The 17,829-nt window shown below is 42.8% G+C and overlaps 1 protein-coding gene across 6 annotated transcripts in view; it reads left to right on the forward strand.

Moving 5' to 3' along the window:
- Nucleotides 1-17,829, forward strand: part of STARD13 (StAR related lipid transfer domain containing 13) — a 220,872-nt gene that overhangs the window by 109,710 nt on the left and 93,333 nt on the right. The window lies entirely within an intron of this gene.

Here is a 17,829-nt window from a genome sequence, read left to right on the forward strand (position 1 = left end):
CTTGGATTGGATATAACTGAAATTGCATTTATGGCCCTTATGCATGGCAAGTTGTTGCCTCTATAAGAGGAAAGGGACTGTCTGCACTTTTTATGTTTAATACCTTTAATGATGGCAGTGGCGTAGCGTGGGGGGTGCAGGGGGGGCCGGCCGCACCGGGCGCAACATCTGGGGTTAGGGCAAATCCATGGGTTAGGGGGCGCAAATCCACGGGTTAGGGGGCGCAAATTACTTGCCTTGCCCCGGGTGCTGACAACCCATGCTACGCCACTGAATGATGGTGGTTATTGGGGTGGGGAGAACTGTAACTGTTTATTCCTGTATTCAAAATTAAAAAGAGAAATTAACTTATAGAAGAGCATGAAAGGAAAGCTCCTTATCCCACCATCACCTTTCATCCACCTGCACTGCTTGAAATGTTTTTTTGAAGGGTTAGGGGGCTGCTGGGCAAAGAAGAGGGAAATAAATGTTTTCTTCCATTAAATTCTTTAAGGCAACATAACTTAGGATCCTAAGTGGAAATTTGAGGTGCTTCTTCTATCCCCCAGCAGTATGCTACATTGCTCAGGAAGCTATTGACCAGGCATAGGCAAACTTGGCCCTCCAGATGTTTTGGGACTACAACCTCCATCATCCCTGACCACTGGTCCTGTTAGCTAGGGTTGATGGGAGTTGTAGTCCCAAAACATCTAGAGGGCCAAGTTTGCCTATGCCTGCTATTGACCTTTTTTTCCAATGGGGTGCAAGAAGCTGCGGAGTGGTAGACATGGCAGGAAACTCCTCCCCCCCCCCATAAGCTTCCATAATTTTCATTTATGTTAGCATCCAAGGATATCTTAAGATAGTGCTGAATGTCAAGTAATGTTGAGGTTCAAGCACACTGTCGTCACAAGACGCCACTTGCCTCTTGCTAAAGCTCTTTGAAGCACTATGCTGACCCTTTTAATTATTTGTGTAGTTGTGACATTTATCTAACCCGTTTCCTAAGGTCAAAGCAGTTTACATAAAAAATAAAACAGGATTTCAAAATTACATAAAAACCTAAAGCAGAATGGCTTGTATCCAAAGAGATAACTGCAAGAGTGGAAAGATACTTTTGCCTGCATACGGTAGCCTCACCAAATTCTTCAGATTTCCTCATTCCTCTGTGTCCCCCTTGTGTTACCCCATTTTGCAGAAGCAGCTATTGAGAAAAACATTACACTCAGGGGAGGAGCCAGGAAGCCTCCATTGCATGTCTGGGGTGTCACTCAGTCTCTACAGCCAACCCACCAATCAACAGCACTTCATTTTCAGAGAAGCTCCACAGAACATTCCACAGCCTACCAAGAAAAACTATAGCTCATGGCCAACATACTAATCTTGACTTCCAAAGTTCTTTGGGGAACAGCTTAGTTTTGTACCCTCTGGAATGTCATTGGGGAGAGAGAGACAGTTTTTGGCGTCCTTCGAGAAGGTCATTCCAGAGCCGCAGGGCAATTGCATTGAAAGTAAATTTTATCCAGCAGTTCTTACAAACTTAACATAGCAATGCAAAAGGAGTATTTTATCATGAAACTCTTGACGTAAAGAGGAAGTCACAGTGTATTTGCTGTGGCTTTAATTCAGCAAAGCACTAAGCATGTTCTTTAATTCAAGGGTTCTCATATTTTGAAATAGCAAACCTCCCCAAGTTAAGTCAACAATTTTTCAAGCAACTCTTAATATATCTAAGTTAAAAGAAAGACATACAATTGCTGGGCTGTTCTAGGCTTTGGGAGCTAGTAGATCAGAGAAAAAGGTGAGGTTATGACTGAGCTATCTAAGCCTATGATCTGCTTTCACATTCTTACGAGAGGCACCCCATAAAAGCAAAGATCTCTGGAATGAGTTTTCTCCACTGAACTTCTGCTTGGTTCTATCTCTGTGTTTGAGAGACTGATTCATTATTTTGACATATTTGGCATAAACATAAGAGGCTGCCATATTGGTCCTGAAGAACAGAATACTTATGGTAGAACTACATATTATATCACATAAGACTGACACCCAAATGGAATTCCTGGGTCAAATGTGTTCGCCTTCTCCCACTTCATGTAATATCTCTCACCCTTTCTCAAAACACCAACATGTTCACCGTTTACCAATCCCTTATCCTAGAAGCAGTTGACAATTTAGTGAAGGGGTGCAAGTTATGGCCGGGCGGAGAAATCAGTGTGGGGAATGCTGTTCAGGCAGCAGCCCCCAGGCATTGTGTAATGTATAGTTCAACCTTTAGCTGAGACACAGCCACTAGCACTTGGGAGAATAGCTGTTTCTAGTTAATGCAAATTTACTTTAACCAGTGGTTCCCGGATACACCTTGTTTGAAAAATTGCTGATGGTCTTAGCAGACTTAAGGATTTCCATGTGGCAATTGTAATGTTCTGTGCTAGATGCTGTATATTTTTAGTTGTATTTTCATTGCTTCTTTTATTTCTTACGTGTTGAATTTTACGTGAGAAAAAACAGTATCGGAAACAAGATGAGCAAATAAAAGATAACACAATATGAATATTTAATGCAATGGATGTGGCTGTTGTGTCCATCCTGTTCAACTTTTGCGTGGACCACCAGGATCAGAGAATGATGGAGAAACTGCTGATTCTTCTCTTCTTCACAGGCACACTGTAAGGTAAAGGTAAAGGAACCCCTGACCATTAGGTCCAGTCGTAGCCGACTCTGGGGTTGCGGTGCTCATCTTGCTTTACTGGTCGAGGGAGCCGGCGTACAGCTTCCGGGTCATGTGGCCAGCATGACTAAGCAGCTTCTGGCGAACCAGAGCAGCGCATGGAAACGCTGTTTACCTTCCCGCCGGAGTGGTGCCTATTTATCTACTTGCACCTGAATAAAGCTTGCAGACCACTGGTGGCCCACAGATTAGAGTCTGGGAAGCCCTGCCTTAGACATTTATTGGGAAGTGAAAAGGGAAGTTAGTTTGTGGAACTCTGATGTTGCAAAGTATTTCTGAGTTCACATCTGATTATTCATAAGATTTATTTTTTATAAAGCTTGGAAAAATAATCACAAAGTTAGCAAATTCACAGTTAAAATGAGGAAACATTATTCACATGTCCTGGCCTGAAGAAAAAGAGGAAGAAGCAAATACAGATAGATTTTAATGTTTTCTGTCTTTTGGTCACACAGCCCTTCCCAGCACTGTTTGTCTTCTTGATCCGAAGGGGTTCTTCGCCCACCAGTGTGTAAAAATGGGGTCAGCTTTGGCAGCTCGGGGAATCCCGTAGCTATCAATATCTTGTTTCGTGTGTCTCTCTCCAAAGCTAAAGATTCCAGCATCATGTGCTAGCTTGGGATCTGGTCTCTGGGCACAAGGAAAAGTTGCAGCCATAGAATGAGTCCCATCTAGCAAGAGGCAGCAATGTGCCTAGACAGTTCATGTCAGTTGCAGCAGCTGCTATAGGGCAAAGGTACAGAAGAGGTTGTCTTGGCAAAGCCCATAAGGACTTTATCAAGGGATAGAGGGAATTGCCTCTGCCCTGGGAACTCCTTATCAGGTGTGGCGCTGGGGTGTTCCCTCCCTGGCCCCCTCCCAGTCATTCCACTAGTACACACTTAGCTAGTTAACATACGTTTTTTCATAATATGGGTAATTTGACTTTTAGCATTTAGCATTAAGCAATGAACAGACGAAGTGAAATAAAATCCCAGGCTAAAAATTTCATAAAACTATCCTGATTTTAAATAACTAGGTTTGCTAGTTACCTGTATTTAACTCTTCCTTTACCATGGAGAGCACCTAATATTAAAGGCAATCCTTTTTACCATTGACAACACTATTTCATTGATTATAGCCCTCCCTTCCTCCCAAGTCATTCCGTTGTTTTATATATTGGTGGGGTTTGCACGTCCTGAACAAGTTTGCAATATGAGTGACCTGGAGTATTTGTTCAAACGGTGTGTGTAAGGCCAGTGGGGATTCATTAATGATTGCTCATGTTCCCTCAAAAGTAAATAAGGTGGTGGCTGTCAAGAATTCATATTGGGTGAGTCAGAAAATTATGATGACTTTTTAGAGTTTATAGAAATAGACTGTGACTCACTGTATCATTCAGATCTGTGTAGTGCTGTTGGCTCTAGGGAATGAATAGTTCAATTCACACACTGCAAATGGTAACCATCGCTGTTGGAACAATTCTTTTTATTATGCAGACAAATTATAATTAGTGCCCCTTCTTACTTTTTTGGAATATATGCCTTATTTGCACTTTAAAGAGCTGGCACAAAATTGCTCCAAGGAAGGGTCTACTGGGATCAATCTTGTGGTGTCAGCGTTTCTGCAAGTCCTAAAAATATTGTTGCTGGTTGAGAAGTAGTAGTAGTATTAGACAACAAATAACCTCTTTTTGATATTTCATGCAGTATTTATGGAAGAGGCTGATGCGCTGCTCTTCCTGTGTTGGTGCACATGTGTGGGGTTTGCACTTGGTGAAAAATGCCCCCGAATTTTGATTGAGCCACCATATTGTGCTTTGTTTTCTAATTGTAAATTTCCCCTGATATTTCCCCTGAGAGACCTGTTAGAGAATAGCTTGGCCAAGTGATTCATGTCCTGACAAATTCCAGATTGGACTGTTGCAATTGTGATATTTTTGTAAGCGGCCCCACGGGACCATTCAGTGAAGAGTGGGCTATAAGTACAGGTAATAAATGTACTCTTCATAATAAGAAAGGCCAGTGCCTGTATGCATGAAGGCCATCCTCTTCTGAGTGGTATTAATGGTAGAACATCTGCTTTGCACACAGGTCTCAGGTTCAGTCTCCAGGTAGGGCTGGTAGATGAACCTATCTGAAATCCTGTCCAGATATTCCAACTTATAAGTTGTGCCCTGACACAGCAGAGGCAGCAGGAGCCATGTGGCTTTGGGGGCAGGCCTAGATGCACCACCCAACGACTATTGCCAGGCTTGTTCTCATGATGCAAGTAACGCCTGAAGAGGACCTATGTCTTTCGTACTTCTTTATCTGGCTAGTTATTACTGCACTTCTACTTTGAATTGCAAATTCCTTCCAAGCTTCCTTTCTCGGAGATGTTATTCAACAGATTTTATGTTCTCTTCCATTCTCTTTATTGGTGCAAGCCTCTGGTTCTCTTTTAAACAGAAGACCTTTTTGTAACTCGTTGCCTTTTTTAAAGGAAAAAAGCACGCCGCGGCTTAGCCACGCATTCCATTTGACATACATTCTGCTTGAGCCTCTCCTTTTAGTGTTTCCGAATCATCTCAATGTGCCTCAAGGGGTTTGATCTTCCACCCTGCAATTTTTAGTTAACTTTTTAAACATCCAAATTCTACGCATATTTTATTAGAAATTAGATTCCTACTGCATTAAGGGCAGTGTGTGTTATAGCATTGCAGGATTGGGCTGGGTATCTTAAATCCAGCGAGGGAGAACTTGTGGGTCTCTAGATGTTGCTGGATTACAACTCCCATCATCCCTGACCATTCACTATATATTAACTAGGGCTGGTGGGAGTTGGAGTCCAACCACAACTGGAGGGGACCACTCATCTCTGTCCTAAGCACTCCAGCTTGGAAATAGGTTCCACTGGAATGAACAAAGACTTTTTGGCGTAAGATGGATTTTTAAGGGGTAGTTTTCAGCCTCTTGGTATACTTAGCTTGCTCTGTGGCAGCAGACAGAAAGGATTAAATCAGAAGTCACCTCTCCCTTTGTTGCTTTTGGACCTTGCTTCTGAAAGACACAAGCATTTATCACAGCTAAGACATATTTACAACAGAATACAATGAGTCAAGAGCACAGAAAGATGGCCTAATACAGGCTTTACAATATTCCTATTGTTATTTCCCCCCTTCTCGGATTACTTTCCCCCAACATTGTTTTGAATTTACTCAAGAGAAAAGGAGCGTGACTCCAGGGATAAGCATTATCACACACTTGAAAAGAATGTGCATGACTCAGTCCAAATGTGTGCGATAACTTTTCAGTTGGGATTTGTTTACAGAATTGGGCTATTTCAATTCTGGAGAAAGTACAGAGGGACATTTTGAACTATATAGGTAGTTACAATTTGCAAGCAATTCTTTATCCACACAAAGAGCAACTTTTATTGATACCAGTGGACTGATTACAGTTTCATAATGTTAAAATTCCAGTTAATTTTTAGCATTATCTAACTAGCACAGCCAATGGTCAGGGATGATGGGTGTTGCGGTTCAAAACATCTGGAGTGGAGGGCACCAGGTTGGGGAAGGTAGCTGTGGTATGACACACAGTGCAATTTCACTACATTTGTCTTTGTCATCTGGGTACGTAGAACCCTTCAGTCTGGAATAGGACAGTTCACCCTGCGCCTTTCTGTAAAACACAATATGTAGGATGTCGTGCAGGTAGAACTTCATCCCTAAGGATAAACAAGTAGTGTTTACACCTCAGTGGATGAAAGCCCCATCCCAAGCTCAAAAGGAACCATGTTTATTCAGAAGCAGGCTGCTTTTTTATAAAGCATTTGGGAGGAGGGAGAGGTTAAGAATTGCATTTACTAGTAGCCATTCAGCAACTACTCATTTGCAACTTCAAAGACTTTTGTTTTCACTTCCTGAAAACACGTCTAGAAGGTAATTGAAGAAAATTGAAAAGTCAGAGCTTGGCAACAGGTGAGAAACAACTGTCTGGTTTTGAGCTTTTGCTTATGAAACCTGCCCTGAGGTCATGAATAGCTTCATAAACATCTGAGGAAAAGCATTCATATTGTTTCAGAGGTGACCAACATTTTCCATGGTTGTTAGTAGACTCTATATATATATATATATATATATATATATATATATATATATATATACGGTCTGCTGCCATGATAGGCTGGGTCATATGTCAAAGAAGCCTAAATTTAAGCCTAAATTTCAAAGCTAGCATGGCAGAGTGGTGAGACTGTTGGTTTTGGCTAGTGCTATTTTTCTAGAAAAAGAGGTGTCAGAACTCACCATGAACACCTCCCTCATTCTTCTCTTAGAATGGAAATGGCGCCCACCTGGGAGGTGCCAGAAACTGAGTTCTAGTGAGTTCTGGCTAGAAAAAAAGCCCTGGTTGTGGCTATGGAAAATCTACAGTACATGCAGTGCACTCTTAAGTTAGCTAGAAGTGAGTTCCACTTGGTTTAAAGGGACATACTCCTCGATACATGTGTATAGGCTTGCAGCATCAACTGCTATTAGACCAGGGTTCGGCAAATTTTTTTAGCTGCAGGCCGGTCCACTGTCCCTCAGAGCTTGTGGCGGACTGAGGGGGGAGCTGGAAGAAGAGGTGAGGGGGGCAAGTAGTCATCCTCCCCACCCTCCAGCCCCAGCCGCTGTGCTTACCTTCCCTGGGGCTACCACCACCACCACTGCTGCTTCTCATGGGTAGGCAGAGTGAGCTCGTCCGCTCCACTCTCTGGTCCACAGGAGTACCAGGGTGGCGGTGACGGAGGGAAGATGAGCAGCGCAAAAGGGCTGGCTCCAGAGAGGGGCTGCTTAAAATGGCTCTCAGCCAGCTCAGCCCAGCCCTCTTCCTCCTCTAGGCAGGGCAGGTAGAAGCCGGGAGGGAGGGAGGAGGTGCCACCGTGGTGTGTGTGAGGGGGGGTGGGGGTGGAATGACACAGGAAAAAAATGCTGCAGTCCGAATGAACAGAATCCCCACGCCGATCCACAGACAGTCCGCGGGCCGGATCCTGAAGGCCATTGGGGCTGATCTGGCCCACGGACCTTAGTTTGCCAACCCCTGAATTAGACTGTGGGCATTTAATTGAAGACAGCAACTGTTGCTGGTAGCATTTGTTACAGGTGGGGGAGGCTCCACAGACTTTTGTGTGGGATTGGAATTAGGAGTTCCTTTGAACCAAGTAGGCTCATACCAAAACCTATCTTCTGATCTCCTGAAGGTTTTATTCCTCCGCAAGAGATGCTTCTGTTATCCTGCCTCATTCTCAGGGCACTTAAAGAATTCCTTTAGATTTTTTGTGAGTGATGGCTTTTCTTTAGCATATCTTATTGTTGTGAGGTGGCCAAGGATGGCGTTAAAATTAAACATTTCTCCAGCACTCTGCTGTCTCTTTGGCTGCCTATGCATCCTAATCTGAAAATGGTATTGGTTCAAGGAAAAAATAGGTATATATAGAAAGGAAAATTCCTAGGTGCAAAGATCCAAGTCTGGGGTAAGTGCTCTTTGGTGGGAGAACCCCAGCAGGGATTAAAAATCACAAAATATGCAGCAAAGTAAAGCTTGGAAATATTGACTGTCAGACTGTTAACATGTCTCTTGTGAGTTCCAAAACTTCCTTCTTCCCCCAGCATAGGAAAAAGCCAACATGTTTGGTAAGTGAAATTTGGTTCACTTACATACTCTTCAAAGGTCAGATTCATTTGCTTTTCCATATAGCATTCGGAAAAAGTTGCACAGGCAGAAAAACATGGTTTAGTTGCAAAGTGGTGAAAGTTCCTAAATTATTGGTACAGTATAGGAACTCAAGAGTGGCTTGTGAGAAACAGAGTTCATCGGGTAATCTAGGAGAGAACAATAGGCCTGAAGAAAGGGTTTGTAGAATGAAAGTCATTCAAGCACTTCTTAAATTTAGCATTGGTCGGGGGTAAAACCATACAAATTATCACTTGTAATGCATTCTTTCACATATTTACACCTGATATGAGGGAAGTTCCTTTTTTGCCTCTGAAAAAGATGATATAGGTAGCCGAGCTACTGTGGAATGAGATCACTACTGGATATTTTGGTTATCCCTGTGTAGAATGGCACCATATTCCAAGCCAGATACCTGTTCCACCTAACTCAATATTGTCTACATCAGGGGCAACCTTTTTTCCTGTTGAGGGGCAGATTCCTTCAAATATAATCTGTTGCGGGCTGCACACCCAATGGACCCAGAGTCAAAGGGGCATTGGGTTGGAGCCAAAAGTGAGTGATGGCCCCCTTCTCTATCTATTTCAGCCCATCCATTTTCTCTCTCTTTTTCTACTACCACCTTTCCTTCTATTTCCCCCCTCTTTGCCGTCATCCGCATGAAGTTAGGTCAAGGGCCAACGGCCACATGGGATTCTAGAGCCATACCTCACCTCTTCCCACCAAAATAGTTTACACTGGCAACAGAGCTTCAGGCAGGAGTCTTTTACCAACCCTGGCTGGAGATGTCAGGAATTGAACCAGGAATTCCTGCAAGGGGGATGCTCTGCAACCGAGAAGGGCTTCTAGATTGTTGCCACGTAAAGGCTTCATCATCCAAGTGATGAACTTGGCTCGACTTCACTCAGTAATAAAATTCCACACACCAAGTCAATGGAGAAATGGGGGAGAATCAAGCCCCCTTTGCACGGGTACATGCTGCTCATGCAACGCACAGTGTCCCATCTGTTTAAGAAATAATGAAGTATTCATAAGAGTCCCTATTCCAAAGCAAAGAAATTTCCTGTGACATTTTAAACCACTTTTGTATGCAGCCATTTTTAGATATTTGTGCTCCCAGTCATCTTGCGTGCATGTGGTTTTTAGTTTTTTAGCTGAATTGAGTATTATGAGCTCAGCTCACAGTCCAATAATGGCAGAGTTATTTGCTGAAAGTCTTTTTTATATCAGATGGTTTAATAGTTTGATGCTCAGGTCATCAATGTTATCCTCTGAGGGAAGAAATGAATTATTACAGACACTGAAGTGCTATAGTATAAAATTGTCCTGCTTTTAAAATGAAAATTATAGCCAGTGGTACTTATTTGTGTATGTACGAAACGATCTTCCTTTTCTAGGGATAATAATAACATGGCAGCATTCTACTGAGGAGCTGAGTTATTTATCATCGTGAGAGAACAGGAATATCACTGAATAAAACTGGAAGCCTGTTCTTCCATAAAGTACTTTGGAATTTTCAAAAACTGTCTTAATGCAGATATGTAGCCAAGATGTGGCAGTTATGTCTGTGGACTTCCAATGACCTCATTTTGTAGGTACAAATCAGAGTTCCTTGCTTCCATTTCTGAATGAGTACTGAAGATCGTGAATAGCATGGGTAGGCAAACTAAGGCCCAGGGGCCAGCTCCAGCCCCATCGCCTTCTAAATCTAGCCCGCAGACGGTCTGGGAATCGGCGTGTTTTTACATGAGTAGTATGTGTGCTTTTATTTAAAATGCATCTCTGGGTTATTTGTGGAGCATAGGAATTTGTTCATTTTTTTTCTTTCAAAATATAGTCCGGCCCCCCACAAGGTCTGAGGGACCAGCCCCCTGCTGAAAAAGTTTGCTGACCCCTGGTGAATAGCTACTGGAGTTGTGTTTGGAGGCGGCTGCAAATTGACAAAAATGTTCATGTTGCTCCTTATCCTGGGTTCCGTTCAATTGATAGCCATACTCTGTGGTCAATATACTGCCCCTCTCCCCCTATTTCACTTTAAATTGAACCCTTCTAGACCTTCCTTGGACTTTTCACCAGGTAGGTGGTAGTGTTAGAAACTCAGATATATAAACTAGGCAGAAAATGGCTCCTTAAACCAAGGTTGCAGTTGCCAAAACAGAATGTCTAGTTGCCATTTTTGGCCAAGATGGCTCTAAAGTCCTATTTTTCAAATCATGCACTGACTGTGATTGATTCTCAGTTAAACATCTGGCCAGTTCAGATGACAACCTTGAGCTAGGTTAAGAGCTTTGAGAACTTAAGGAAGAAAAGTCACTTTATCCAGGCACAGTCCATATATATACAGTAGTACCTCAGATTAAGAACTTAATTCATTCTGGAGGTCCATTCTTAACCTGAAACTGTTCTTAACCTGAGGTACCACTTTAGCTAGTGGGGCCTCCCGCTGCCGCCACGCGATTTCTGTTCTCATCCTGAAGCAAAGTTCTTAACCCGAAGTACTATTTTTGGATTAGCGGAGTCTGTAACCTGAAGCGTCTGTAACCTGAGGTACCACTGTATTGCCCTATTTCAACCTCTTTTTCTTAATGGTGACTGCTCAGGCTGCACAGAAAAAGCATTGTGGTTCCTGAACTTCATTGGTTGTGCAATATAACTGATAGAATTCTACAGGATGTGGTATTAGTGTGTGAAAACAGTCCAGACCCAATGATCCCCAGATGATGGAGATGTCAGGTGGCATCCTGACGCCCAGGCATCTTCACTTGGTCACAGGTGGTCGAAAGCCAGGTGCAAATTGCTCCTGGCTCCCGGCTAACTTCGAAAACTGGTAGATGTTACAAGGAAGTAGGATGCACCCAAGTATTCTAATTTTATTAAATATGTATTAGAATGTTAGTGGCAAAATAGGTTCATTTAGTCATGAATATGAACTATTCTGAAATTAGATGAATCCATGTTATGTTCCTTGTACCTATTTATTATATTGCAGCAAAATATTCCAAACATAAATATTGTCACTGGAACTGTAGTCCAGTGAAACCTGTCATTCACAGCTGCCTTCCAAAGCACAGGTTTATTTTTATTTTTAAAAGACCTCTATTGAATAAGTGAGTACAAACCTTTTAAAATAAGTCAACAAACACTGCTATGCTGAAAAGGTTATTTCTGAGTGTCTACAAAGCAGCTGGAAATTTTTAACAAGTTTGAATTATCTTCAGAAAACAAAGTCATTTGCCGCTATATACGTACTGGTTAATATTAAACAGCTGTCGTGTGCTGACATCAACTTTCAGTTCATATGTAGCTCAGCTGTTTCAAACATTCACTGGAAAATGTAAAATAAGTTATAATGATATTAGTTTCCTGTTAGATGCTTAAGTGGTGATGTAATGTGTGCTAAACTAAATGTCCCCCCCACCTTTTTGCACTTGTGGTACGTGCAGAAACTGAAAAAGCACCTGTAATGAACTCACAAAATGTTGTGAGTAATGTTCCCACAAGGCTAGTTAACAAGTTGCCTCGTGCTTTTGGAAAATTTCCCTAAAGACTTCAATAGCTGGTCTTCAAAATAGTAAATCCCCCTTTGCCAGTTTACCGCTTTTCTACACCAACAGTTTTCAGACTATATTGCGGATGATTCTAAGGTTAGCAGGATTTTCTCATTAGGATCAGCAATGAAAGACAAGGTTTTCCAAACCTGTGGACTGTGAATGATCTTTTCTGCAGTGGATTCTCATGGGCAAATGTTGAGCACTATGATGCAGTGAGGAGGGTCAAGATAATCTTGTTGGGGTGGGACGAAAAAAGGCAACAAAATGATAATGACATCAAGCGAGAGCTCTTGGTTATTCAAGGACTTTAAAGAGCCAATGTGGTGTAGCGGTTAGAGCATTGGACTGGAACCTGGGAGGACACCGTTCAAACCCCCTCTCAGCCTTGAAGCCTTGGGCCCGTCAATCACATACTCTCTCTCAGCCTAACCCAGTGGCGTAGCGTGGGTTGTCAGCACCCGGGGCAAGGCAAGTAATTTGCGCCCCCTCACCCGTGGATTTGCGCCCCCTAACCCGTGGATTTGCGCCCCCTAACCTGTGGATTTGCCCTAACCCCAGATGTTGCGCCCGGTGCGGCCGGCCCCCCCTGCACCCCCCACGCTACGCCACTGGCCTAACCTACCTCAAATGGTGGTTGTGAGGATAAATGGGGAAGGAGAACTTTGTAGGCTACCTTCAACTCCTTAAGCAAAAGGTGGGATATAAATGTAATAAATAAACAATCTCACTTTTAACTCACTTGTAAAAAAATCAAGGACTGAAGTTAACTAATTTGCATCTCGGTATACGACTCCTGGTCATGCATCTTCTAACCAACAACTGAGTTCTTAAGTTTTGCTCTTTAGCTTCATAATACCATCAGTTGTTTTTTTCTGCAGCAAATTGAATGTCATAAATGTCAACCATCTATGCTTCTGTGGCCAACTTCCCATAAAAAGCCCTCAGTGTCTAGATTGGCCAGTGATTCTGCTTTGTAACGGGAAGGGCTTCACCGGAGAAGGGTGTGTCATGCAGATAGCTCATCAGGGACACAGGAAGCAGCTTTGATGACAACTCTTGATTGTTCCTGTCCTGGCACTATGCTACTTATTCCTCGTACTGCCAGGGGTGTAAGTACAGAAATTGAGAAGGACAGGCCATGTTACTGTGTGTGTCAGAGGGGAGGAACTGGTGCCCCTGCCAGATGTTGTTGGACTACAGTTCTCATCATGCTTGACCATGGGTGTTGAAGCCCCAAATATCTGGAAGGTCATAAGTTCCCATCCCTGGTATGAGCAATTACACTATTCTTGTTTTGCACCATGATGTGTCATTTGCTCCAGGCTCAACCAGCTCCTCTGGATAGCAGGTCTGGCCTGTGGGAACCAATTTTTCTCTTTCTTTCAATATTACAAAGTCCATAGGAAACATTTCTTCTCCACCAAGCCTTTTATGTTTACAGCACCAGCCTATGTGTAATGTTGGAACTGAAAGGTGTTATAATGTGTATATGAATTTTTTTGGTTTTTTTTATGGATCACTTTTATGATCCACCCTGAGATTTTATAATGAAGGGCAGGAAATAAATTTTATAATAATAAAGTTCATTTGTTCAGCACCATCTATCACCACAAAAAAAGAAACCCAACAGCAGCAAAATAAACAAGGGATTTTATGGAAATAGGTATAGGTTGTGGGCAGAAAAAAGCAAAAGGAGTTGCATTAAAAACAAACATATAATGTAGTTTTTTTAGTTCAAACACAACCTCGACCTGTATAGCTTTATATCTCCAAATATATACAGTGGAACCTCGGTTTTCGAGATTCTTGGAAGCCGAATGATTCGGAACCTGAATGCCGAAAACCCGGAAGTGAATGTTTCCGTTTTCGAACGTGCCTCGGAAGTTGAACAGCTTTCGAGGTGTGTTTCTCCATTTTCTCAATGGAATTTTCCGACCGCCAATTGCACCTTGGATGTCGAATGGATTACGTTCGACAACCGAGGTACCACTGTATTTAAAAAGCCAAAACAAGATCCCATGTCCACTTCTGCATCACCTCCTTCACTTCTAAACCTTGACTGGTGACTGATTTTCTCCAAGTGATATTATCAAATGCTTTCCATGGAAAATCTCCAATCCAATATCTTTCTCACAATCCATCTGACCTCCTTACCTATCCTAATCAGCCATCAGTTAGTACCTCCATGCTATCAGGGGTCTCAAAAGACAGAGGAGCAGTGGAACTCTGTTCCAGCATTCTGTCACATACCTGACTTTTGCATGAGCCTCAGCTGAGAACGCAGTTGGAGAGCGGGAGGTTGATTTATTACCTTCCACAGAAGGATGAGAGAGCCCATGGATATTAGTACAGCTCATTCTTCATAAGAAGGGGTTTAAAACAAATGAAGTGCAGATCATGTGCAGATCACAGGTCAGGAACTTAATAAAATTATTTAGTAATGGCGAGGAATCTGTTTTGCTTCCAATTTTCTAACCAGCTGGAGAGCCCAAGCACATTATGATTCCCAAACAAAGGCTTGTGAAAAAAAAGAAATGGTGAAAACACATGTGAGCGGTGTTCTCACATAACTTGATCTGAAGCATTGCTTGATAGAACCATAGAATTGTAGAGTTGGGGGGGGGACCCCAAGTGTCATCTACTCCAACCCCCTGCAATGCATCCATGACAGAATAGAACAGAACAGAACACACAGATAGAACTAGAATGCACAATAAAATGTGTTGTAGATGTATGTGCTGTAGGTGGTGAGTACAGTGGTACCTCGAGTTACAAACGCTTGAGGTTACAAACTCCGCTAACCTGGAAGAGTGACCTCGAGTTGAGAACTTTGCCCCAGGATGAGAACAGAAATCATGTGCCGGCGGCACAGCGGCAGCAAGAGGCCCCATTAGCGAAAGCACGCCTCTAGTTAAGAACAGTTTCAGGTTAAGAACGGACCTCCGGAACGAATTAAGTTCGTAACCAGAGGTACCACTGTACATCAGAAGTGGCACACTATGAACAATTAAGACAATAAGAGGACTTGAACTACATCAAGAGAATCTGGAGCAGATGGGTAGCAACCTAATGCAGCGCAGCGGTGAAAATCCCTGTATGTGCAATCTGCATCACTTTCCTCTGCCAGCATCCTGCTAAAGTGATTTGGAACTTGACTGTCACTTTTCTTTCTTTGCTGTGTTTTTCTTTGAGTTGTTCTCTCCAGTAGGATAAACTGGGAAATCTGGTGGTGTGAGGCATATGGTTAATTTCTGAATTTGTCAGTTGCCTCTGATCCAGGGGGAATCCTTACTCAGCGCCAAAACACACATTAAATTGCTCTGAAATGTGATCTTTATTTTTATTTTCGTATCACTGTATTTCAGTATGACTTAGTTGGCCTTAGTTGTTTTAAATGAAAAAATGATGCAGTGGCGTGCAAGCTTAAGTCTTGGGTTTAGGACCACAAACATTGTGTTAAGCAGGCATTTTTAAAAGTGTGCTTGGCACTGGCTATTCTCCTTTGCAAAAGCAGCCCCCAAGACCCCCCCAATCCTGTTGAGCACTGTGATGTTCAAGAACAAGAGTTTAATTATTTTCCCCTTTGCCATTTCTCACCAAAATCATCTCCCAGATGTGCTTTTTGATTCACATAGCAGCTTAAGTAGGTGGAAATATTTGAGTTTCTTCTTTCCTGACATTTGTCCAACTCCTGTGGCTGCCTTTGGGTTAAAAAAAATTGACAGGAGAATTGTGTGTGTGTGTGTGTGTGTGTGTGTGTAATCCTAACGAAAGCAGCATCAATCACATAGAGTGCTCTGACAGTTCAGACCAAAATGCACAGTGTTACCTGGTAATCTTTGGTATGCATGGAAAGCTGTAAGCATGTAAGGAGATCACCAACCAAGCAACAATTGGGAAAGGCAGTTTCAGTGAGGTGTCTCTCACTGCATGAAGCCATCATTATCTGTATGGTGATAGAGGAGAAACATCTCTTTAGAGTCCCTCTAGAGGTCAGTTTCCTAACAGACTATATGAAATTCAGAAAGCCCGTTACAGAAACAGATCTGCTGGGAGAGCAGAGTAGGTATGTTGATTGCCAGTAGAGAAAAGGAAGGGAAAGAAAAGACATCATTGCAAAATTAAACTAAAAATGCCCAAAGATGCAGATTTGCTTTCATTACAAACTTGATTATTTTGATACCATCACAGAGGTTCCTCAAATAAAGATTCGGAATTGTGTTAGGAACACACAAAAACTTGAATGTATACACTGAGGTTTCCAAAATATTTTCGTATTTCTCGTTCTGTTGTCGAAACTGCTTTTAAAACTCCCATAAGAGCTGCTCAAGAGACCGTTTCCTGAAAAAGGAGTGGGGATGCTCAGAAGTCCTATGGGATTGAGGGCCAGATTTCCTTCTGGCGAAGCTTCCAAGAGCCTCATGCCAGAGGCAAAAGTGGGTGGGGCAATTAATGTGTCAGGAATGAACTGGCAGTAAATCACCTCGTTTAAAGCATTTATTACCAAGAACACAATCTGCACGGACTTGGCGGAGTGTCAGGCCTGATGAGCACAGCAGCTCATCCCCGGTAGGTCTTGCCCCATGGATCAGTTGCTGAGATTGAAAGTCCCTGGCTCCCCACAGCCATCCTAACTTCCCTCATCTCCAGGGTGCCTCCAAGCAATCAGAGACTGTCTGTGTGAAACCAACCTATCCTACGCCCTTTTCATGCCTCTTCTGGTTCTGGGAGACAAGTGAGGAAGGGAGCTTGTTGCAGCAAGAGAGGAAGGCACCTGTGACTCTTCACCAGCTTGACTCATCTCTACCTCTTGGCCTTCCTCATTCCACTTTCCAGCTTCTGCCTGATTCTGGACTTCTCTCTGCCACAGACTCTCCCAGCTCACTAAGCCCTGTTAAGTCTTCAGCTTCCAGCACCTCCTTTCCATGTCTTCTTCCTCTGACCACTCATCGCTGTCCCACCACCACTCCCTGGGCCCTGAGCCTTCTTCCTTTGGTGGTTCGCCAGCTGGTTCCTCCTACCAGTCCAACCAGTCTGTGACATAATGTAAATGTTACCTTTGCACACTCACACACCGCTGTCTATCCTCCCACTATGGTTCCTTTGGATCACACCCACCATGGCTGGTTGTTGATGTAACAGCGAAAAAATGTCATGCTGACCCTTCAAGTCAAATAATTGGCAATGATGCTTGTTGTGGCTGACAATGATGCTTTTATGGTTATGCAAGAGAAGTCCTGATAGCCTTTGCATTTTATTATGAAAAAGTGGTCATGTGAATTAGGAAGATCATCAGATGCTGCAGCCGGCCAAGAGGCTTATTCGGTTTAAAGAAAACAAGGTCAAATTTGGTCACAGATATGCCAAATTTGGGGGGTGGGTCATCCTTGGGTCATGTGTGTTAACGAACAAAGAGACTGGGATTAGATTGTGATCATGGTAGCAAGGCAAACTAGAGAAAAAACTTGGGGTGAACTAGGTCATGCTGCGCCATATTGAGCAGACTGAAACTGCTTCCAGCCATGTCAAAATGCAATTTCACCCAGCTTCTCTTGAAGCCTGATTCCCTCCACCTCCATTTGAGCTCTTCCCTTATCTATTTCTCCCAGCAGCGAAAAACAACACTGATTTTGTGATTGCAATTTCCATTTCCTAGGAAGATAAACATGCTATAAATGCCATTTCGATGGGATGAGATGTCTAAGCCTTTGCTTAATCGCAATATGTTCATGTTATCATTAGCACATACAACAAGAATCACAAAAGCCATAAACCTACCGGTAGAAACGATAATGCAATTTGAACTTTCATTTTCATGAAATGCATTTGGATTATTTTAGTGTGGCCCCAGCAACCTAGGAATATATATATTTATATTGGAACACAGTTT

This window comes from Podarcis filfolensis (assembly GCF_964270895.1).
Source record: "Podarcis filfolensis genome assembly, chromosome: 4".
Taxonomy (NCBI): domain Eukaryota; kingdom Metazoa; phylum Chordata; class Lepidosauria; order Squamata; family Lacertidae; genus Podarcis; species Podarcis filfolensis.